Genomic DNA, 24,449 nt, shown 5'->3' with positions numbered 1-24,449 from the left:
TCCACTTTAAAAATAAAGCCTGTTTTCAACATAGGCTATAAAAACAACAACTCACAAACATCTAGAAGGAAAAATAATATAAACATTCAGAAAATTACGTGACCAATAAACACCCTGGTTTGCCAAGATAACCAATCAAGTGCATTTACTTCATCTAGATAAAGTGCTGCCTATTTAAATGGTCAACCACATGGTAATGTTGTTAAAAAGACAGCCAAAATCTTTTTCCACCACTTGTTATAGCTGTGAGATTTTATTAAACTACATGTATTTATACACAAACATATACATAAGTTCTACAACCCAAAGTCTTCGTTTTTACAACTTTTCAACTAAATGTCAGAAGTAACATCTTCATAAAAATAAATCTTTTCAGTGACACCTCTACTGATATAGATTACAAAACTTATCACAACCACGATGGAAAGCACTAGGAATGGAGCCACTATATGACTTAGCTATACCACTCCTCTGTATTTATCCTAAAGAATTAAAATCAGCACACTACAGTCATACACGCACATACCCATGTCTACAGCAGCACAATTCACAATAACCAAATTATAGAAGAAGACTAGGTGTTCATCAGTGGATGAATGGATAAAGAAAATGAGGTATATATACACAGTGGAGTTTTATTCAGTCATAAAGGAGAATGACATTATTTAATTTACAGGAAAATGGATGGAACTTGAAAACATTACGTGCAGCAAAATAAGCCAAACTCAGAAAGTCAAGAGTTATGTGTTTTCTCTCACATGTGGAAGCTAGAGAGGAAAAAAGTAAAGAAAGGTGGTGGTGGTGGTGAGGTCATCAAGAAAATCAAAGGAAGATCAACAGAACTAGAGGAAGAAGTAGGGGAATAAGAGGGAAGGGAAAGGGAAAATACTGGGGAGTGATATTGATATTGGCCCTGTTATACTGTTATGTTCCGTGCATGGACAAACGTGTAACAACAAAACCCACCATTACTGTACAAATACACCAATAAAAATATGATAAAAAATAAAAATAACTAAAGTAAACGAGCAATAGATCTTATCAGAACAACATTCTGCTCTGTCCTGTATCTTTCTTTCTTTCTTCTTTTTTTTTTTTTTTGGGGGGGAGGTTACTGGGAACTGAAGCCAGGGGCACTCAACCACTGAGCCACATCCCTAGCCCAATTTTGTATTTTATTTAGAGACAGGGTCTCACTGAGTTGCTTAGCACCTCGCAGTTGCTAAGGCTGACTTTGAACTCACAATTCTCCTGCCTCAGCCTCTCAAGCCACTGGGATTACAGGCATGTACCACGGCAGGAGGATCATGAGTTTCTTATTTAAACACATTCTACATGACTTCAAGGATTCTAGAAATCATTTATGATGCCACTTCAGAGTACAAACTTACTTGTTTCCTGAAATTGTGTAGAGTGCTACTAAAAGGGGTTCACTGCATTATTAAAAAAATAAAACATCATCTTATTCTTTAAAAAAAATACTGCAGCCAATATTAGGTATACAGGTATATTTTAGGATATGACCAATAAATGTAGACTTATATAAGGTTCTCAGTGTGAAATACATTTGAAGACAAATCCATAGTTTCTGCTGACTTGCGAGTCAAGAGTCCATCATCTACATACACACACACACACACATCCTTGGTACTGGGGATTTAATCCAAGGGTACTTACCACTAAGCTACATCTCCAGCCCTTTTTTAATTTTTTTTTTTTGTTTTTTTTTTTGGAGACAGGGTCTCATTAAGTTACTGAGGATGGCCTTGAACTTGTAATCCTCCTGCCTCAGCCTCCCCAGTCACTGGGATTATAGGAATGCACCACCAAGCCCCCATCCCATCTTCTTGAATCAGTGCCAAGAGGAGAAAACCCTGCTAAAGGACTTCTACCAGACGTACCAGCCCATTCCCTCCTCATATGACTCTTCTGGGCCACTAGCATGAATGGTGTAACAGGGAAAGGACATGTAAGACGGCAAACAGAAGTTGTATCTTAGGATGGCAGTGAGATTCCATATGAAAGCGTTTCAAAAAGCAAAAAGTGCACCCTCTCATAAATCCTGTTACCACCCTCCTCCCATCAAGCGACAGTATTACTGACAGCAAAAAATAAAAACCTTAAGAACTAGGGAGCTAGGGTTGACCAGTAGACTCTCAGAGGCTGAGTAGAAAATGCAGTAACTTGAGGGTTCCAATTATCCATCTTTCATTCATTAGCTGTCACACTATGGAGATCTTCCACCTCCCTGACAAAATCTGGGCTTCCCCATCTCTCCCACAGGGTGCTATAAAACTCAAGTGGAAGCTGGGAGCAGTGGTACATACCTGTCATCTCAAAAAATTCCTAAGGCTGAGGCAGGAGGATTAAAAGTTTGAGGCCAGCCTGGGTAATTTAGTGACAACGTGTCTAAACAAACAAACAAACAAAAGGCTGGCTCAGTGTAAAATGTAGCTCAGTGGTAAAATGCCCCTGGTTTGTTTGATTTTCTGTTTTGTTTTGTCTTATTTTTTGACAAAAACAAAAAAATCTCCAGTGGGTAGACCATTGCAGGCACACATGTGACACAAATGTTAAAGAATATGTCATTTAAAGGAGAACATGCTACAGAATCTCCATGAAATTATCAGGTTGACACCTCAGGTTTTCAATGTTAAGGAAGGAGGAAAACAAGAGATAGGGCAGGGGCTGCGTGTGGATGTTCCCATGCGCACACACGCACACATACAACTAAGGAGATTTCTTTGAAAAAGAAGGCTGGCAAAAGAATTTCTGTAGCCAAGAAATTTAAGGGGCTGGGGATACAGCTCAGTTTGTAGAGTGCTTGCCTGTCAAGCACAAAGCCCTGGGTTCAATCCCTAGTGCTGCCGGGGGGAAAAAAAGTTGTAAAACAGTTAATATTTATCAGGGGCTGGGGATCTAGCTCAGTTGGTAGAGTGCTTGCCTCACAAACACAAGACCCTAGGTTCAATTCCCCAGCACTGCAAAAAAAAAAAAAAAAGAGAGAGAGAGAGAGAAAGAAAAGAAATTTAAGCATTTCACGCACCACATTTCTTGTTTTTTTTTTTTTAATCAATTCCATCATTGGTATATCAACTGATCTAGAATATTAATGGCAAACCTTTTAAAGAAGAAATGATCCATAAACTCTACTCTCTTTGTCCCCATTTCTTTCATCAGTAAGACCAAAGCAAAGAACCAAAGCTTTATCTGTTACAGTTTTAAGAAAGCTTCAAGATGATCAAGAATCTGAAGCTCAGGTTCTGGGCAGAAAAGACAACTTAATGCGTGCAGACCTTATTGGTCCATGGGGATTATCACTAGGTCAATAAATGCATAGCAAAGGCAAAACTGTCCTTACTTTGGGAGTGGCACGTATGCTGGAGGGCAGTGTCTATGAGGAGTGGCTAGAAGCAGAAAGAGATACAGTGAAAAGGTCACTGGTGTGTCACTTCTCTCTTCCTCAGGCAGGCATATAAGGATGTGACAGTTACACATGGTTTGCAAGAGGCTTCCTCCCTTTATGATCTGCTTCTGCACCCCAATCCAAATCGATTTTTATTTTCAGTTTGGTGTTAAAAAAAAAAAAAAAAAAACAGTTACCACACACAAAGGAACTTTTAAGTCAGAGACTTGAATCACATCAAAGTCTGGAACTTCAAAGTTACAGTTCCCACAGCAACAGCAACTCCCATCTGCAATTTCAGTACTACTGTATATGGCAGTGTGATTTAAGAGTTTGATATGTGTGTGGGCACTGTGGCCAAGTCACAGGCATTATGAATTTGAATTCCCTTCTCTCTTGGTTGAGCTTAGCAGATGATTATGGGGCGTTAGCATTTGTGTTTAAAACAGTCCCCAGAGAGGAAGCTCATTCAGGTCACTTGAACACACATGACTGGGATCCACACCAGAGCATCTCACTGATTGCCTGGCAACCTGGCCTGTTCAGGTATACAGTCTTCCATCAGGACCTAGTGACAGCTTTCACTATAAAGCTGGTACCATTAAATGGCTCATTTTTCTAAAAGTCTGGGAAGAGATTTAACAGGCAAAAATAAATCAGGCTCCTCTCTGAAGAGAGGGTAAAAAAAAGGGAGGAAAAAAAAAAATAACAGTTAATCCAGTATTTGAACCACTGGCAGTTTAGTTACCTTTTCTCTACCTTGCAACACAGTAGTTTCCAAAGGTATTTTCCAGCAGTTTTAGTTCCTGATTTCAGGGGCCACTGTTTCAGAAATAAGAACAAAATTCAATACAGAGACAAATGTTGGAAAAGTCCCAAGGAACAAACTTGGCGCCAGTGGTTCTGTGCAAGTTCACCCCGCCATTCCAGGATGCTTGAAACGCCAAACTGTTTGCTGTATGCACCCCAATGTCCCTTCCTCCAGTGACTGGAAATTTTAAGGCTAAATATACTACTTAACCACCAGGATATGTGCTGACCATGACCTCAGCACACTTTAGAAAGTCAAGAACACTGCAGGGAATAGGACTCTCACCCCAGCCCAACCTGCTTCAAAACATGGAACTGCACTTAATTCACTTGAAAATGCTACCCAGAGCCAGGCAGTAGCGAAAACCTATAAACCCGGCTACTTGGGGGACTGAGGTAAGGGGATTTCAAGTTCAAGTCCAGTCTGAGCAACTTAGTAAGACCCTGTCTAAAAAGTAAAAATACAGAGCACTGAGACCCTCTCAGACACATCCAGACTTGCTGATTTGAACTGTGTATGAAATAAGGCGTTATTTAACATACTTCATTCAGCTTCTCCTGGGAAGTTGTCCTTTCCTATATGAAAACTATGTTTAAGTAGCTGGAAGGCTCATTGAGAATAATGTAAGGAGGTGTCTCCAATGCTCCAGAAGACATGGTATGGGTGGAAAGTAAAAAAGGTGATGTTCCCAATGATCACCTCCAGTCACCTTAGTCTAGACAGAGAAAACCTAGACACAGAAACACATAACAAACTCAGAGGTGTGTGAAAAGTGCATCCGTGCAACCAACAAGTGCTGAGCATCTACTATGTCCTGTGTTCAAGGAATGAGCAGACAGAAGATATCTGTCCTCTGTAGCAGGGCAGACAGACAAGAGAACACCCACAGGAGGTAGGTGGCAACAAATGTTATGGAAAATAAAGAGGTGAGGAGGATGGGTAGTAGATACTGGGAATGCAGGAACCTACAATTATAAGGAGGGTGGTCAGAGCAGACAGCACTAAGAAGGTGGCATCTGAGTAAGGGAGATAGGATGGAGGACATCAGCCATGCAGTGCTCCCAACAGGGGCCAAGGATAATGTCAAAGTCCCAAGGCAGGAAGATGCTTGCCTGAAAGGAGGGCAATGTGACCAGAAGAATATGGGGGTAGGGGGTGAATAAGGTCAGAGAAATAGCTGGGGGTCAGGCCCCCGAGATCAATGGAGAGAGCCTCAGCCTTTATGCTGTGTGAGCCAGGCAGCAAGAGAAACACCTGAGCAAAGAAGCCAGTCAGGAGACATGGCAACCAACCAGATGGGAAAACAGCTGGTGTGCAGCAGGGGCAGCAGTGGAAGGAGTGAAAAGTGGCAAGAATCTGAAAATGCAATCATATGCCACTAACCGTGTGCTGATCAATGACAGGCCACACAGAGAAAGGTGGTCCCATAACTCTACATGGCTCAGTGACATCACAGCTCTCTTAGTTTGTGTAAGTACACTCTGATGTCCCCACAACAATGAAATCACCCAAAGCTGCATTTTTCAGAACATATTAAGGTAAGATGATAGAATTTAACTATAAGCTGGATGTGGGATACAGACAGAACATATTAAGGTAAGATGATAGAATTTAACTATAAGCTGGATGTGGGATACAGAAAGAAAGGGAAAACTATCTCATTCCAAGTACCGGGAAGTTCTTTATTAATGTAGAATATTTATTTACTCAAATTGGAAAAAAATAAGTATCTTTTGCTAAGATAATACCACACACCCACACACACAACAAAAAGTAAAACCAAAGCACTCTACAGAGGGTTAATGTTTTTAAATAAGTACGGAGAAGAGAAATGAAGAAACTAATGAGGACATAAGAACCAAAGCAGGTACCTCTAGAAAGTTCTGTGAAGGAAAGGAAATGAGTCTTAAGGATGAGACAATGTGGGTCTTCTCCCCTCCCCGCTTCAGTATTGGGGACTAAGCCCAAGGGTGCTTTACCACCGAGTTACATCCCTAGTCCTTTTAATTTTTTGTTTACAGTCTCCCTAAGTTGCGCCAGGTGGCCTCAAATTTGCAGTCTTCCTGCCTCAGCCTCCCAAGTGACTGGGATTACAGATGTGCACTAAGACAATGCAGGTCTAATGAAAAGATGAAAGAGGGGACAGCAGAGGGGAAAATGCACATGGTGAAGGAAAAGTGGGCAAAAAAACTACAGGACATAGCAGAAAGTGTGGTACGAGAGGGTCATGCACAGTAACTATTTATCACAGGAGGTGAGTGTTGGAAACTCCCAAAGTGGAGGAACAAGACTGAGATCCATTTCACTTCTATGCTTTGGGCAGAGCTGATCAGGGAAAACAGGGTGTGAGGGAGTACAATGGGAAGAACGCACAATAAAATTAAGACCTGAACTAGACTCGAAAATGAGAAAAATAAACTTGTATTACAAGATAGTCTAGATCAAGAGCCAGTGGGAAGGATATAGATGGAGAAAGAGCAAGGAACCAAGGCTGTACACTGCACATAACCTCAAGGTACAATGGAAGTAATCAGCAGAGGCTGATTCTCACAGAAAATACTAGGTATAACTTAAATTTCCCAAGTGTTCTTCAACCAAAATTCCCTTCTCCTCTACAACCTTCACCCCAATATGCGACAGAATCTTCCCACATCCAACTGCTGATTTCTAGTAGTATTATAATTGAACTATTTTAAAATATTGTACAAAAATATTTCTGCATGGACTTAAGATGAAAGGCATGGTAGCATACGCCTAATCTCAGTTACTTGAGAAGCTGAGGCAGGAGGATCACAAATTCAAGGTCAGCCTGAACAACTCAGCAAGACCTTATCTCAAAATAAAATGATTTTTTAAAAGAGCTAGAGACATAGCTCAGTGCTAAAGCAACCCTCGGGTCAATACCCAGTACTGGAGGGAGGAGAAATTTTTTTAATGGGCTGGATACAGTGGCACATGCCTTAATCCCAGCAACCTAGGAGGCTGAGGTAGGAGGATGACAAGTTCAAGGCCAGCATCAGCAACTTAGTGAGGCCCTAAGCAACTTAGCCAGATCCTTTATCAGTTCAGTGGTAAAGTGCCCCTGGGATCAATGCCTAGTACCTCAAAATAAAAAATAATTTAAAATTTAACAGAAGGATAAAAAGAGAAATAGTTTTAAAAACAATCCATCTCTAAAGAACAGGAAATGTGAAAGGTTACTAGGAATGTTTTAGAACTCAGATTCTCGCAACTAAAAACAACCAGAAACATGTCCCTTAAAATGAGAGAACAGGTTACATTGTCCCTAAGCATCCAAGGATCAGAAAAGGCATTCAGTCCTATACCACAGAGTCATAGTACACATCAAGAGGCCAGCACTCCTCTCCTAACTAGTATTCAGTGCCTATACAGAATTCTGTTGTTTGTTCACCTGAATAGGAGGGGGAAAAATAAGTTGCTGGGGGAAACGATCCTGATCTGAAAATGAACAAGCATTAAAATTAGATCTGCTCTTACCATCTGGCACAAAATAAGTACTCAATGGTAGCAATCTCATTATACAACTTAAGCTCAATTTCTACTTCCACGGCATTCTAGCAGCAGAAAGCAGTACTAAACCAGGGCTCTTCCCACTCCTTAAAACCCTAATGCACTTTGTGAAATTATTATTGTCTGTATATTTGGAGTTACAGGCAATATATCTGATACATTTACCTTATCTGTCAGCATTATATAATATTTACATACAGTATTCCATAAGATTGGTATAACTTCTAATGAATAAGTTTGATACTCTTATGTACTATCAACCTATATGCCATTACTTACTCTTCATCCTAAAATGAAAATCTCAAATTTGACCTAGGTAAAAGAGATAAACTTATACAAAAAATGTGGATAAACAACACAACCACCACTCTCGCTTTACTGGCTGAGCCTCAGTAAGACACTGAGATATCAGCACTGGGAAGTGCTAGCTCACTCAAGGAGTTTCTTTTCTTTCTGGCAAAAGATAAACCAAAGTCACCAAACCTGCCAACTCCCACAATTTCACTATTGCTTCAGCTATAAATCATCATTACTAATAAATTCCAATCTGTTAAAGATTATTTTCCAGTTTACTTCTACTTTACCCAAGCATTACTGGGAGCTCTAAGCAAGCATGGAGGAAGAAGAGAGGTTTGCTCACTATACAATAAGAAACAACTTCTCCACTAGGAGATTCTCCAAGGTATTAACGTGCTTCAAGAAGTATGACTCAAAGATTTAAAATCAGACCGACCATCTATGCAGTAGCAGCACATTCATACATTCAAGTTCTCAGCTGAAAGAATTTACCATTTATCACAAGTACTACTCAGTGAAAACAAAAATCATCCAGAGCTAGCGGGTGAAACTCAGTGGTAAAGCACCTGCTTAGATATGCGAAACTCTGATTTGATCCCCAACACCAAAAGGGGGGAGGGGATCACCTAATTAGCATTTACTCACCTCCAATACAAAAATTTAAAAAACAATAAAATACTATTAAAGGGAAGAGGAACAAAGGAAACATAACAATCATTATATTGAGATGCATTTCTCCAACTACCAATACTTTGACCATAGGGATCAGTGGTACAGTGCTTGCTTAGCAAGCATGAAGTCCTTGGTTTGATGCTCAACCCCTGGAGGATGTGGAGGGATGGCAATGGGGACCATGTTAGACATTATTTGTTACTATTTCTGGCTACTATGAAAATAAGGCTGGGACGAGTGTTTAAGGACCCCTGGGTTCCATCCCCAGTACCATATAAATAAATAAATAAACTCAGAAAATTGCTAAGTGCATACAGAAATACTATACTACAGAAGGTTTATGAAAATCTACTGAAACCTGCAAAAATGCTTTGCTTTGTAACTCTAAAAATTGTGCCAAAGAACAATACCTAAATATCATTTGCCAGGTATATACCCTATTGTATCAATTATAACTTTCTAGTTCTGATTCATATCACATTATGAGAATGGCACTCTGACTAAAGGAGAGAGAAGGGAATTCCACAGCCAGAGTACCCATCTCATCATAAATCAATGATCAGCCAGGCAACTTGGCATGAGGGACACCACACAGGCATTTAATACTTTTTAAGTTTATCAATGCCACTCAAATTATTTCTTAGAAATTTTGAAAGTATATGGAATACCCATTCCCAGAATCTAGGATTTTTTTTTAATAATCATGTAGTAGAACATACCCTTTCAACTTTCAGTGAGTGTTTCAGTAATAGAAATAACTCTCATTGAGAATTTTGCATAGTTTTTATGTACATAATGAAGAACACTCCTGGCAATCCACCAGACAGAAATTTTAATAATTATCAATATCAAGAGTTCGCTTCTGAAGCTTTTGCCACCCAATTATAAAACATGATTTTGAATGCTAATTGAAAATAACAAAAAAGTCTAGTAATCTATAATGTTTAGGTCAATAAAAATCATGAAAGTACTTCTACTGTGATACATTAAGTAGGTTTCAGTAAAGGTAAAATTGTCTAAAGCTTTAATACAATGGAATTACCACACTAAATGGAAAGAAACACAAATATATTATGTTAATATGAATTCAAAGTAGGGAGGAAGAGAGGAAATAAAAATACTGTCATCACTGCCCCAAATAAAGCAATTAATGTTATTTATTTTGAGGTGGAACTAGTCTGACATACAAAAACATACCAATGATTAAGTACTAAAAATCTGTCATCCAAAAACATTAATTCAAGGGCTTGCTACCTAAAAATAATAAATAAAAATGTTATCAATAATTTATACTGCTTGCAGTTTCCAATGTTAACAGATTACTTTTCCAGCAAGAACCTTTTTGGGGGCATAGAGAGGTACTGGGAACTGAACCCAAAGCCTTATGCATGCTAAGCAAGCACTCCACCACTGAGCTATATATCCCCAACCCTTTTTAAATTTATTTCATTTTAAGGCAGGCCCCAAATTTGAGATCCTTCTGCCTCAGCCCCCCAAGTAGTTGGGATTATAGTTGTGCATTTCCATGCAGATTGTAAGTACTGCTTAGTTAGTGTCTATTTCTTACTATTAATAATCAAGTTAGTAAGAGCAAAAAATCTGAATGCAGTTCAACAGAAAATTCAAATATAAAACAGAGCTCTGCCAGGTGCAGTGGAGCACACCTGTAATTCCACCTACTAAGAAGGCAAAGCAGAATGATCTCAAATTCAAGGCCAGACTCTGAAACTCCGAAAGGACTTGCACAAAATTAAAAAATTAAAAGGTCTGAGGACTAAAAGTGATAAAGCACCCCTGGATTCCATCCCAGTTCAATTAATCAATCAATAAGACAGTTTTTTATACTACTTGAATCTCCATTAGCTTAGACTCAACTACAAGAGAGTCTAATTTTCACACAGGAGATAAGTGGTTATATGATCTCCTGATAATCTGATATAAGCCACTGCCAATTTAAAATATTTTAAGTATAAATTAAAGCAAAATATAGCTAGTGATAGTTCAGTATGTCAACCTTTCTTTTAACACTTGAAGATATGCCTTAGGCATATATATTCTCCAAAAGCAATCCAATACAGTAGGATTACCAACCCTATTTTAGAGATGCTGAAACTGAGACAAGACAGTTTCAATGATATACCAGGCCAGGGGCCAGGGACTAAATAAACAAACCTATTTTATCTTTACTACTTTTTATTTTAAAACTTAAGACTATCTTAGAAAGATGCCTGTGCTACATGACATATTCCATTAACACAGAATAACAGGGCAGAGGATATAGTTCAGTGGTAGAGCAATTGCCTAGTGTGTGCCAGGATATGGGTTTGATCCCAAACACTGCAAAAAAAAAGGAACAAAAACAAATCCTACTCAACATTCTGAAAATAGAATATATTTAAGAAATCCCACTTCTCAAAACTTTGAAGAATGCAATATTCACAAGTCTACTGACAAAGGAATAAGTAGTTATGGTTATTAATATAAGTGAAAAGTGAGGTATTGGTAAATTCATTTACAAATACCTTCTAACTCTGTCCCATTAGTGAGAGGGTTCCTGCCCACACCCCGAAATGTTCTTTACTCATGCTTAGCAAAACAAAATGTATATGCTCTTTAACTCAGACTATAAACTGAATTCCAGGTTACTGAAGATGCCTACAATTTCTTGACTCTACAATCCTGTACAGAAGATCCAGAGGTAACAGAAATAACTAGGCTACATAAGAAAGTTGATTAACTCCAAAAATACTTCCCTTCAAAACCTGTCCTCAAGGAAAGGGCTCTACGGGTTCTCAGTTGAGGCAAGATGCCTAGTTTCACTTGCACAGACACCCAGCCATGAACTTCCCCTAAACTAGGACTCTGCCCCATGATATCAGCTTTAATTTCTTCAAACTAGAGAACAAACTTTCTTCCACCTAAGGCTATCAACAAGTGCCCAAGTTTTATCCACAGGCAACTGCAATAAATGCAATGAACTGCAATCTGGCCACAGGGTCAAAAACTAATATTTCAGAACCTCCCCCCACCATGCTTTTTATTAGTGCAATAGAATTATACATAATGGTGGGGCTTGTCATTACATATCCATATATACAATGATATAAAAAAAAATGTGGCCAATATTATTTCCCATTATTTCCCCTTTCTCTCTCCCTCTTCTCCCCGCCCACTCCCGTTCTGTGTCCCTGTACTCTACTGATCTTCCTTCAGTTTTCACAAGATTCCCCACCATCACTGCCACCACCTTCTTCTTCCCTTTTTCCTATCTTACACATGCGACAGAAATCACACTACACTTGACCTTCTTTATGGCTGAAAAAAACTCCATTGTTTATATATATCACATTCTCTTTATCCATTCATCCACTGGAAGATACCTAGGCTGGGTTCATAATTTGGCTGTTGTGAACTGTGCTGCAATAAACATGGGTATGCATGCATCACTATAGATGCTGACTTTAATTTTTTCTTTTTCTTTTTCTTTTTTTTTTTTTTTTTTTGATACTGCGGATTAAACCCAAGGGCACTTTGTACCACTGAGCTACATCTCCAGTTCTTTTTATTTTTTTACTTTCAGACAGGGTCTTGCTTAGTTACTGAGGAACTCACTAAATTGCTTAGGCTGGCCTTGAACTGGCTCAACCTCCCGGGCTGCTGGGGTTAGAGGTGTGCACCGTTTCACCCAACCTGACTTTAATTCTTTAGGACAAATTCTGAGGAGTTATATAGCTGGATCATATGGTGGTTTCATTTCTAGTCTTTTCAGGAACCCCTGTACTGACTTCCATAGTGGTTCAAAACCTCTTTTCCAAATGGAAGCTCACCAGTTACAATATCCAGGAAGAACTATATACAAGTGACTCCCAGATACAAAACAGCTCTTTACCAGTTTTATCTTTATACCTCCTTCCTCGTTCTTCACTTCTTTAATTTTCCAGATTCTGAGCACTAGAACCCTGCAGTAACTCTGCTTCTTTTGCAGTTCTACCCACTTCCAAGCAATTTTTAGCAACACTGTCTCCTCTGCAGCTTCCAACCACCTAGGCCTTAGAATTAGGGCACAAGACCACTGTGCCAACAATTCTCCTCCCTACCACATGAACTCACCTCTCTCATTCACACCTATTCATCTTCCCCAAGCCCAGATGGACCATGTTCACCCAAATGCTCAAAACTCTTGCATACTCTATAAGATAGTTGGTCTGGAACTTTTTCAAATTGTCAATGGTGGATGTGAGGGCAATGTGGCCCTGACATCTGTCACCCCATTGATCGCCAGGGTTGGAATTCAGCTGATACGGCTGACTAGATGGGTGTCCCCTTTCTCCCTCACCGCTCCACGTGTGTCCCTCCCCAAGTTGTGGCGCTTGGTTGAAGAGGGCGACCTTGCCCAATAGAGGAGAACTGTTCTTTGGTCAAGGGTATACGAGTAGCTGTGCTCCCCAGCTAGAACCTCCAAACAAGCTCTCAACTTGTCAATGGCACAAAATGAAGAAAGACTGAGGAACTGTTCAAATCAAAGCCAACTTAAAAAAGATAATGCTCAGCTGGGTACAGCGGCACACACCTATAACTGCAGTGACTGAGGCTGAGGCAGGAGAATCGCAAATTTGAGGTCAGTCACAGCAATGTAGTGAGACTGTCTCAGAAATAAAAATAAGGAACTGGGTTCAAAATGGGGGGTGGGCAGGTCACATGCTTAGAAGCCCAGTTTCCTCATCTGTAAAATGGGAATAAGGCCACATACTGACAAGATCAGAAGGGAACCTCAGGGTGGTTGTGATCAGTTAACAGAGGTGGAACAAATCTAAGTACACTGTTGAATAGGCCTTATCTGAAATATGCCAAAATCTGAAAGTGTCATAGTTTCTGAGTGTTCAGATTTGGAATTTTTTGGATTAGGGATACTTAGCCTGTACTTTGTAGATTGCAATAATTAATACAAAATACTGTTTTGTACTGAGTATCATTACCTCCACCCATCTAGAGCTCTGCAGACTCAACCTTCTTCACAAAGTTGTCCTCCAGGTACCTTCTCTGAAACTGATGCCCCTCACATGTCCTGAATTCACACAGTACTACTATAGATAATCTGTGAGGCCATCTATGGTCTACCATGTTTATCCACGGTAGGACTGTAAATAACATACACTTAGGCAAACTCCCCAAAACCACATCCTGTGTGTACCTCCATCTTTCATGTGCTAGCCCAAAGCCTTGCCCAGTGTAAGAGCTCAATGTTTAAATTCACTAACATGTTGAACTACATACAGCTAGACCACAATGGTCGAAGGGACCCAGCCAACAAATAGCAATGAGGAGTTAAAAGGATGAATTGCCTAAGACTTCAAACCCCGTAGTGATAGAGAAGATATACGCAAGTGGGTCCACCACCAGTGGCCTGCCCTTCACATAAGAGGTCGTGGACCTCAGCTAAAACCTGGCAGAAAACTACAGAGTCAAGGTTTCCCTGTAGGGCACTGGGTTCTCTATGAGAAAGCTACAGATGAGAGGATTTGAGACCATTAAATATTGTACTGGAAGACTGAGTATAAATCATTCGGAAACCAGAGGACCTAAAATGCAGATGGGAACTGGTGGTCAGAAAGTTCAGGACAGAATAAGTAGCCAACTTTATGCTTCCCTTGTACTCAGCACTAAGGCCTATCAACATACAGCATGAGAACCTTCAATTCTATCACACTTAATATTTAACTTACAAGATAATGCCCACTACACTTAAAAATGTTGTTAGTATTTTTTACCTTCCTACCTTCAAAAAATTAAGGAAGGCGGTGTAAAATGTCAGTAGCTAAACTAGGAGCTCCAGCCCTGCTACAATGCTGGCATTTTGTTCTAGGAATTCAAACACTGCTGATTTATAGCAAGGAGAACTGAAACCCTGAGAATCTTTTGATTGCACAGAAAATCTGGGTGTAGTTTATACACAGGCGAGCCAGGAAGGACCCTTCAGAACAGTCTGGGGCTGTTTTTATTTTTCATTTTGTTCCTACTGCAGAGCGAAAATTATTTGTCAACATTGGAAAAAAAACAGGAAAGGCTTATCCTTTAATGAATGGTCTGGCAGACAAGTAAAGAGCCTAAAACTACTTTTTCCTTGTACCGTGAAGGCTACATGCTTTGGCAACACTATTCTGTCATTTTCTTTGTTTAAATCTTCTTAATTTCTTAAATGGGAGGAAAGTCACCTTGAGGTACACCACTAAGATTCCCTCTGGGGCACAACTCTGCCTGAATGTGGTTTAGGACACCTTCACTCAGATGTCAACGAAAGCATCCCAGAGTAGTTACCAAGGTGCAGGGGGAACTTTCTGCCTAACATATATTATATTCTGGGGGAGGATAAGTGAGAAGGAATGAAGCCACTACAGTGAATAACAAAAAATGGAATGGCTATAAAGTCATTATTGCCAAAGCCTGACCGAGTTCTCACTACACAGGAGCAAGAGAGGCTGAATTTGGAGATTCTGCAAGGTGCCTGAGAGGCAGTGTTGTGGAGAAGGGATTCCTGACAAAAGTTTTATGCTCCAACTTTTCAGCATAACCAAAGCAAACTGAGCAACTGGTGCTAAGTTCAGAGCCACCACTCCATAAAATATGAATATGACCTCACAATATATATCAAAATTAACTCAAAAGGATCAAAGACCCAAATGTAAGACCTAATACTATAAGCTATTAGAAGAAAACACAGGCATAAATCTTTGTGACCTTGGATTAGGCAATGGTTTCTTACACGTGACACCAAAAGCAGTAACAACAAAAAGATAAATTGGATGTCATCAAAATTTAAAACTTTTGTGCTTCAAAGGCACCATCACCATTTATTTGTACACCCGTCATCAAAACAGCATTATTCACAGTAGCCAAAAAGGTGAAGCAACCCAAGTGTCCTCAACAGATAAACAAAGCGGGACATATACAAATAATGAAATACAATACATGTACACTAAGTAAAACAAACCAGTCACAAAAGAACGACCACTGTACGATTCTATTCAAATGAACTATCTATAGTAGTCACATTCAGACACAGAAAGTCGAATGCCGGCTGCCAAGGGATTACGAAGGAAATAGTGCTTACATTCCCAAAATGAAAAGTGCTCTGAAGAGGATGGTGACAATGATTAAATAACAATGTCAAAGTACTTAATGCTACTGAACACTCTAATTAAAAATGGTTTAGACATTGTATTTTATGTATTTTACCAAAAGTATTTGGGGAAAAAAAGGACACCATCACACACGTGCCAAAAAAAAAAAAAAAAAAAAAAATTTTTAACCCACAGCATTGGAAAAATCATTTGCAAATCATATATGTGGCAAGGGGACTTGTATCTAGAATATATAAAGAACTCTTGAAACTTGATAATAAAAGGAAAAATAACAATTTGTAAATGGACAAATGATCTGAATAGGTTATTTCTCTAAAGAACAAACAGCTAATAAGCATTTGAAAGATGCTCAGCATCATTAGTTGTCGGGAAAAAATGGAAATCAAAACCAGGACAAGATATCACTTCATGTTTACTTGGATGGTTGAAGAAAAGGGAAAGAAAAAAGGTAGCATGTGTTGCCAAGGATGTTGAAAAATTAGAATTCTCATATTCCACATGGTGGGAGTAAAATGGCACAGGCACATGGGAAAACAGTTTGGTACTTCTTTAAAGGTTAAGCATGGTAGCACAGGACCCAGCAATTTCACCCTAGGTTTATATCCAAGCCAAGAGAAATGAAAACCTGTGCACCAAGAAAGACTGTACACAAATGATCACAGCATTATTCCTAACAGCAATAATTCCAAACAGTGGGGACAACTCAAACGCCCATCAACAAATGGATGAATAAAATATAGTACTTCTATATAATTGATTATTATTTGGCAATAAAAAGAATGAATTTCTAACACATGCTACAACACGGACAAATCCTAGAAATGTTATACTTGAAAAGAAGAGAGTCAGGAAAAAATCATGTACTATTTAATATCATCGATATGAAATGTCCAGAATAGGCAAATTCATTAACACAGAAAGCAGATGACTAGTTGCCAAGGGCTTAGAGTGGGGCATGCAGAGCAGCTGGTTATGGTCATGAGTTGCTTCAAGGGTGATGAAAATGTCCAAAAACTGTAGTGAAGTATATTGACACAATTCTGTCAATATACTGAAAACTATTGATTTTTACCAATTTTGTTGTTGCTGTTTTTTGAGATAGACTCTTACTATGTTACCCAGATTGATCTCAAATTCCTGAACTCAAGTGATCTTCCCACCTCGAACTCCTAAGTAGCTGAAACTACAGGTGCACACCACCAGACCCAGCCTGAAAAGTACTCTTTAAATGGGTGAACCAGTGGGTATGTGAATATCTCAGTAAAGTTATTATGAAAAAACATGAATGTGGATGACTTTATTCATCCAAACCTAAAAGATAACTAGTTACAATAACTTTCTGAATGGAAAAAAAAAAAAAATCACAAGTCAGACACAGTGGCACACTCCTATAATCCCATCGACTCAGAAGGCTGCAAGTTCGAGACCAGCCTCAGCAATTTAGCAAGGACTGAAGTAACTCATTGAGACCTGATCTCAATGAATAAAAAGGGGGGCTGGGATTGTGGCCCAGTGGCAGAGTGCTTGCCTAGCATGTGTAAGGCACTGGGTTCGATTCTCAGTACCACATACAAATAAATAAAGGTTCATCAACAACTAATAAAAATATTTTTTTAAAAAAGGGGGAGGAAATGGGAGGTGGTTCAGAGGTAGAGCACCCCTGGGTTCAATCCCCAGTACCTTCCCCCACCACCCCCACCCCACAAAAAAAAAAAAGAGAATTCACAAGTCTCCTGTACAATCAATTACAGCAACTCAACTTCCCTCAACACAGGCCCACATAGGTAGTAATGTATACTGTATATATTCTGCCAAGCAACCACAGTCATGAAGTTACAAAGTACTATACCAAACAAAGCACTCTCAAGCCTCATTCTAAGTTTTACAGCTTACTCTCTTAATAAAAGACAGTAGTTCTTGAACATCAAACTGTCAGTCTACATTATAGGCATGTGTCAATACCAAAACCTGAGATTCCATAGTTGGTGATTTTACAGAGAAATTTTCACTTTTCTAATAAATGTGCCCATGACAAAGTCCACTTTTATACAGGTAGAATGTAAAAATACTTGGAATTTTTTCCTTTCTCCTTTGTATCTGAAAAATCTCTACAAATAAAATGAGGTCAGTAGAGACAGCAATTTTTGTCTTATGTGGCAACCCCAATCTCTTAACCCTGACAATAACTCCAGGAAGTACTCTTCTCATTTTACAGATGAGGAAACCTATACTTGGATGTTAACTTGTCCAAAGCTTTAAGCTCACATTGAATGGATCCGGTGACAACTCTCAACATTACAAGACTTCTGCCCCAAGAATACTCTTACTTAAGTAGAAATTCTACTATAATAAAGAAACTAATAACCTTCTAGATAATTCTATGCTAAATGGCACAAATCATGTGCCATCTATTAAGTACTATTTGATCAAGAAAAAGCTAATGTACCACTTCACACAAGACGTCCCCCCGTCCAAGTGCAGGGATAAATCCCACAGCCTCACACATACTAGGCAAGCGCTCTACCACTGAATTACACCCCCAGTCCCATACAAGCACTGTATGTAAAAGGTTTCAAAAGAATCAATCACTGTGAGCTGACATAATTTTTTTTAACTATACAGAAAAAGAGAGGAAGATCACTTAGCCTCTCTCTATTGGTCTCAGTTTCCAATCCATGCAATGGAGATAACACCAAATGGTAATGGGAACTGATCAGCGCTTAGTGAAATGCTAGATCTATCAGCTTAAGAATTTCATTTTGTACTTATTAATTAAATGAGGGTTCCATAGTCTTCGTAAGACAGAAAGTCACACCAAGAACAAAGTCCTTTCTGTCCAAATGGGTCTATATTTTTTAGGAAGACAAGTTCATTTCAAGGTCAAAGGAAGTACCTCTCCTTTGCCTCTATGCAGTGTGTGGGGAGAGTAACAAAGCCAACAGCGGAGCCCTGGTCCATCTGGTGAGGAAACCATGGGGCAACTCCTCTTTACAATACTGCGAGCCATGACCAGACCACTCAGTCATCTCCTCCCAACCTCATTTATCACCACCACAAATGTGCCTCCATTCTTCTCCTTAGAAGAAAGGAAATATCACTAACTCAAAGGTCCACTGTATCACTTTTTCCTTTTTTTTTTTTTTTTTTTGCGGTGCTGGGGATCGAACCCAGGGCCTTGTGCTTGCAAGGCAAGACTCTACCGACTGAGCTATCTCCCAAGCCCTCACTTGTTCATTTTTAAGAGTCTAGTTAAGGGCTGGGGTACAGCTTAGAGGTATGATGCTTGCTCAGCATTTGGACCTGGCTGCAATCCCCAGCACCAAAAAAAGTGAATTTGGTTAACCAATTGGACAAGTCAGTAAGAATTCTATCCTAGGCTCAGACATGGTAGCACAAGCCTATAATCACAGAGGTTCAAGAGGCTGAGGCAGAGGAATCTTATATTCAAAGCCAGCCTCAACAAATTAATAGAGACACTGACTCAAAATAAAAAATAGGGCCGGGTGTGGTGGCAAATGCCTGTAATTCCAGTGGCTCGGGAGGCTGAGGCAGGAAGATGGCAGGTTCAAAGCCAGCCTCAGCAAAAGCAAAGCACTAAGCAACTCAGTAAGACCCTGTCTCTAAATAAAATACAAAACAGGGCTGAGGATGTGGTTCAGTGGTGGAGTGCCCCTGAGTTCAATCCCTGGTACAAAAAAAAAAGAATTCTATTTTAGGATTGTCAGTATGCACTTGTTTATATCACTTCTAATTAACTGATGAGCCATTCATTTTAATCTTACCTTAGAATTTCCAATTTTAACTTAAGTCTTAGTTAAGTCCGAGATTCCAAAGATAATTATTTTCTTTGATATAGCAACAAAGTGGTTAAAAATCACAGACTACAAAGAAAACAAACAGAAAAATAAGTAAGAGTCAAAGACACAAAAATCCACTGCCACCTCAGTTTCATCACTTATTTATTGCTTGACACTGGACAAACTGCTTAACTCTGTATCTCAGTTTCCTCATCTACATATTGGGGAAAATAATAATAGCTACCTTAAATGTTTATGAAATTAAATAATACATAAAAAGGCAGAGCATGGTGGCTCACACCAGTAATCCCAGCCTCGGGAGGCTGAGGCAGGAGGATTGTGAGTTCAAAGCCAACATCAGCAACTTAGAAGGGCCCTAAGCAACTTAGCAAGATCTTGTCTCAAAATAAAATAGAAAAAAGGACTGGGGATGTGACTTAGTGATTAAATGCCCTGGGTTCAATCCCTGGTACCAAAACTAATAATACATATATCTACAAAACTAATAATACATATATAATACAAGTATTTACAGCCATACCCAGGCCTAACAAGTATACAATAAATATTAGCTATTTACAGTAGCTAATTGGGAGACTGGGATATAATTCAGTGACAGAGCACTTTCCTAGCATGTACAAAGCCCTAGGTTCAATTCTCAGTTCCACAATCCATCAATACTGTTTTAAAGCTATTATAACTTCCCTGCTTTGAAAAACAGGTAAAATTCTACATATTTTCCTTTCTGCATATCTCTGGGATACCCCTGGGATATTGCTGAGATATGCAGCAAGTGCAACCAAAATCCAGTCTACACAGTCAGTAAATGTTCTCAAAATGAGCTTGGAATATACTCTGTAATTCCCTCAATCAAGGTCTGTTTTCTTCATCATTGCACTGGTATCTGAAGCAAACTGGCAAACTTACCCTGTGAAATCCTAATTTGATCAACTCAGTCCAATCTCACTGCCTAGCAAATAAAAAAACCCTGAAATCTAAATGCGGCCACTTCTCCTCCCTTTAACAGTATAATTAATCTCTAAAGTTCAACACTTGTTTAAATCCAATGCTCTCTGAGGACAAAGTGAAAATCACAAACTGCATTTTCATTCACAAATCTTAATGCTTCTTTTAAAGTGTGGGTTGGTTAAAACATGAAAAATAAGGGAAAAAAAAAGAAAAACTTAACCAAACTGCTACAAACCAAATATAACCCACTGCAATATCTGGAATCAATTTATACACTTTTTTTTTCCCCTGAGGTCTCATTGTGTTACAGTCCAGGTTGATTATACACACCTGGACTCAAGCAATCTCCCTGCCTAAGCCTCCCAGGTAGCTGAAATCACCAGCAGGACTACTTTCACCCAGCTCAGGTACCAACTTATATTCTGCTTTTCATGCTATCCCATCATAAGTCCTTCCACAACACAAGATTCCCACAGTGCCCTTACCAAACTGCTGAAGAATTACAAGGAAAGATCATTCTAATCATTCTAAGTGCTTGGATTCTTTCTTTGAATCTGATCTGCGTTTTTACTTTAAAATATTCCACATAATCATTAAGCCATAAATAAAAAGTGAAAGCCCCAGAGTCTTAGGTCCTCTGAATTTTAAGTCCAAGTATTTGGGCTAATGCAAAAATGTGTAATGTGGCATAATTACACAGCTCCTAGCTCAGAGCACCTCAACCTGACCTACGGGTACTTTCCAGCAGTATCATTAAGCCCGCTTTACAAATGAGGAAGTTAGTACAGCACTGATGTTGACTTGTCTAAATATGAATTATCTGGTTGGCAATCTAGAAACAGAACCAAAGACTCCAAATATTTACTGCCAAACTACTGATCTGGGTTAGATTCATGAGGACATAATTCTGAGAGTTCTGAAATAACCCTAACATGGGTTTTAGAACACCCTGGTGATTTAAAGACATCTTCCCAGGGTGTACTAGAAAATACATCTAACTAGACCTTTAGTCCCGGATCTCTGAGCATGCTTTGCATACACTTAGACTGTCTGGCCACTTATTACTAGCCCAAATTATAGGTGGAGAAACTGAGACATGAGATTGAAACACGCATCCCCAACAATGTGTGACTCAGACAGGCCTAGACTTCCTATCCCACTGGACTCCACCCCAAGGAGCCCAAAAGACAAAGCTTCCACGTGGAGTGACAATGACTATGACTGCGAACTTTGCTGCCTCCAACAGAGAGTAAAATGTTACTGGGAGGGAAAATGTGGAAGGGGAACAAAAGACTGGATGATCAGAAGCCAGGGAGGGTGAGAGCCAAATCCAAGTACAGCTGGAGAAACCCCATGATCAAGTCACAGACAGTGCTGGCTTAAACACTTCCAGAGTGGTTGTTTTCTGGACTTTTTTTTTTCCCCCCCGGGGGGTTGGTGCTAGGGATCAAACCCAGACCCAGGCATTATCTATGCTAAGCAAGAAATCTGCCAATAAGCTACATTCCTAGCCTTCCAGAATAGTTTATAGTAGCTGGGAGCCCTCAGCCTTGGAGATTCCAATTACACAGAGCCTGGTCTGATTGGGTCAAACCTCTATAGTCCCAACACATAGAATGTCTATGGAATTATTCACCCAATAGAGGCAACATTATCTCCCATTCTAATTCAAGCACAAAATACAAACAATCCTGAGAATTTTAACCTTTTACTAACACAGACTTCTCCAGTCAGTGGTCTCATATTCCCTAGACCAGAAATTAAAATTAAGAACTTCAAACCAGGCTCAGTGGCACACATCTGTAATCCCAGTGGCTGGAGATGCTGAGGCAGAAGTATGCCAAGTTTGAGACCAGCCTTTGCAACTTAATGAGGCCCTAAGCAACTCAGAGACCCTGTCTCCACACAGAATAAAAAGGGCTGGGGATGTGGGCTCAGTTGGTTGGGCACACCTCAGTTCAATCTCTGGCACCAAAAATAAAGAACTTCAAAAATGTAGCAGCACACCTATAACCCCAGGACTTGGGAGGTGGAGTCAGCATACCAGCCTGATCAGCTTAGAACTTCAACATAAATATAAATGAGTATAAGGGGCCAGGGGTGAGGGTTGGGAATGCAGTTCAATGGTAAATACCTAGGGTCAATCCCTGGTACAAAAACAAAACCAAACCTTCAATCTGTGCAGGCAGGCAACACCACCTGTATCAAAGTTAATAATCTTAGCATTCAACAAAGACGAGGCAGGAAGGTTGCAGAATCTGCTAAATCAGTCTATGGCTAGGGACACAGTTCAAGATTCACCACTGAAAAGGAAGAAGGCAGCTAGTACAATCAGAACAGATGAGGTATCGAAATGCATTCTGCTGCCATATAGTTATTAATTTAAAAGTTTAAAATTAAAAAAAAAAAAAAAGACCAAAGAGAGTTTCTACAAAGCACAGGGCCAGAGTAGGGAGTCCTCTCGTTGTGGGCCAGGGATAGTACTGCCAATACATATGTGATTCTGACCTTTGGAGACGTTTCTCTGCATTAAAATATTGTTCTTTGAAGAAGGAAAAAAAAAAATCTGAGGACTAGGCACACCCACAACAAGACTTAAGTAACAATGATTACTTACCTTGCACCAAGCAGTTTCTGCATGAGTGTGTGGTTCTCATTCCCAAAATGCCAAATTTAGCATTAAGTGTACCATTAAGTACACGTCACAAAGTGGTAAGGACTAACTACATGCAGATTCAGTAGAAATTTACACTTAATACATATCAACTATCAGATGTGTTATCGCATGTAACAGATAACCCTACTATTTCAAAGATCCTATAACCAGAACAAACCAAAGTCAGCAAAAGTATTATAAGACAGAGACAAACACACATATTTACAGATCTATAACTAAAAGGCTAACATACAGAGTGGCTTCAATTTAGTTCACTCTCCTAAATTATTACTATGGATTTCCTCTCTGTGGGCCCTGCTCAAAGTGGTTCATATCATATTTACACCCAGCATAAAAACACTTTACCACCACCTTCCAAACACTGGTTAGAAGAAAACACAGGGCCAGATGTGGTGGCAAACGCTGCTAATCCCATCAGCTCTCGAGGCTGAGGTAGGAGGACTGCCAAATTCAAAGACAGTCTCAGCAATTTAGCAAAGCCCTATGCAACTTAGAGAGAATCTGTCTATAAATAAAATATTTTTTAAAAAGGCTGGGGATGTGGTTAAGTGCCCCAGGTTCAATCCCTGGTATCAAAAACAATAATAACAATAGTAATAATAACATTATTATTATATAGGCCACACGCAGTAGGGCACGCCTATAATCCCTGCAACTGAGGAGGCTGAGACAGGAGGATTGCAAATTTGAGACCAACAACTTAGCAAGGCCTTAAGCAACTTAATGAGATCCTGCCTCAAAATAAAAATAAAAAGAGCTGGGTATGTGACTCAGTGGTTAAGCCAGTGGCTAAGAACCAGTGGGTTCAATCCCCAGTACAAAAAACAAAAAGAATACAACACAGGCCTCTCTAGTTCTGCATTCTTCTTTAAATTTTTTTCATTACTTGTTGATGAATATTTATTTATTTGTATTTGGTGCTAAGAATAGAACCCACTGCCTCCCACATGCTAGGCAAGCACTCTACCACTGAGCCATAATCCCATCCCAGTCCTGAAAATGGAAAATGCTGTTGTGATTTCATTCTCACTTTATTTTAAAAATAATTGACCTTATCATTTAACAGTAAGAAAAACCAATGTGTATGAATCCTCTTTCTCATTTCAGTTACCCTCTCATTATAGAATGCTAACCCAAGGTAGTGTATTTT

The 24,449-nt window shown here is 39.4% G+C and overlaps 1 protein-coding gene and 1 long non-coding RNA gene across 2 annotated transcripts in view; one reads left to right on the top strand and one right to left on the bottom strand.

The window, feature by feature from the left end:
* Positions 1-24,449, bottom strand: part of FOXO1 (forkhead box O1) — a 97,927-nt gene that overhangs the window by 58,555 nt on the left and 14,923 nt on the right. The gene's annotated exons all lie outside the window — the stretch shown is intronic.
* Positions 845-22,756, top strand: LOC306658877. The gene is made up of 2 exons (XR_013763174.1): positions 845-5,755; positions 5,814-22,756. It is a non-coding gene; the product is annotated as an uncharacterized lncRNA (long non-coding RNA).

The sequence above is a fragment of the Sciurus vulgaris genome (assembly GCF_902686455.1).
Source record: "Sciurus vulgaris genome assembly, chromosome: 4".
Taxonomy (NCBI): Eukaryota; Metazoa; Chordata; class Mammalia; order Rodentia; family Sciuridae; genus Sciurus; species Sciurus vulgaris.
This window is presented reverse-complemented; position numbering and strand designations above follow the sequence as displayed.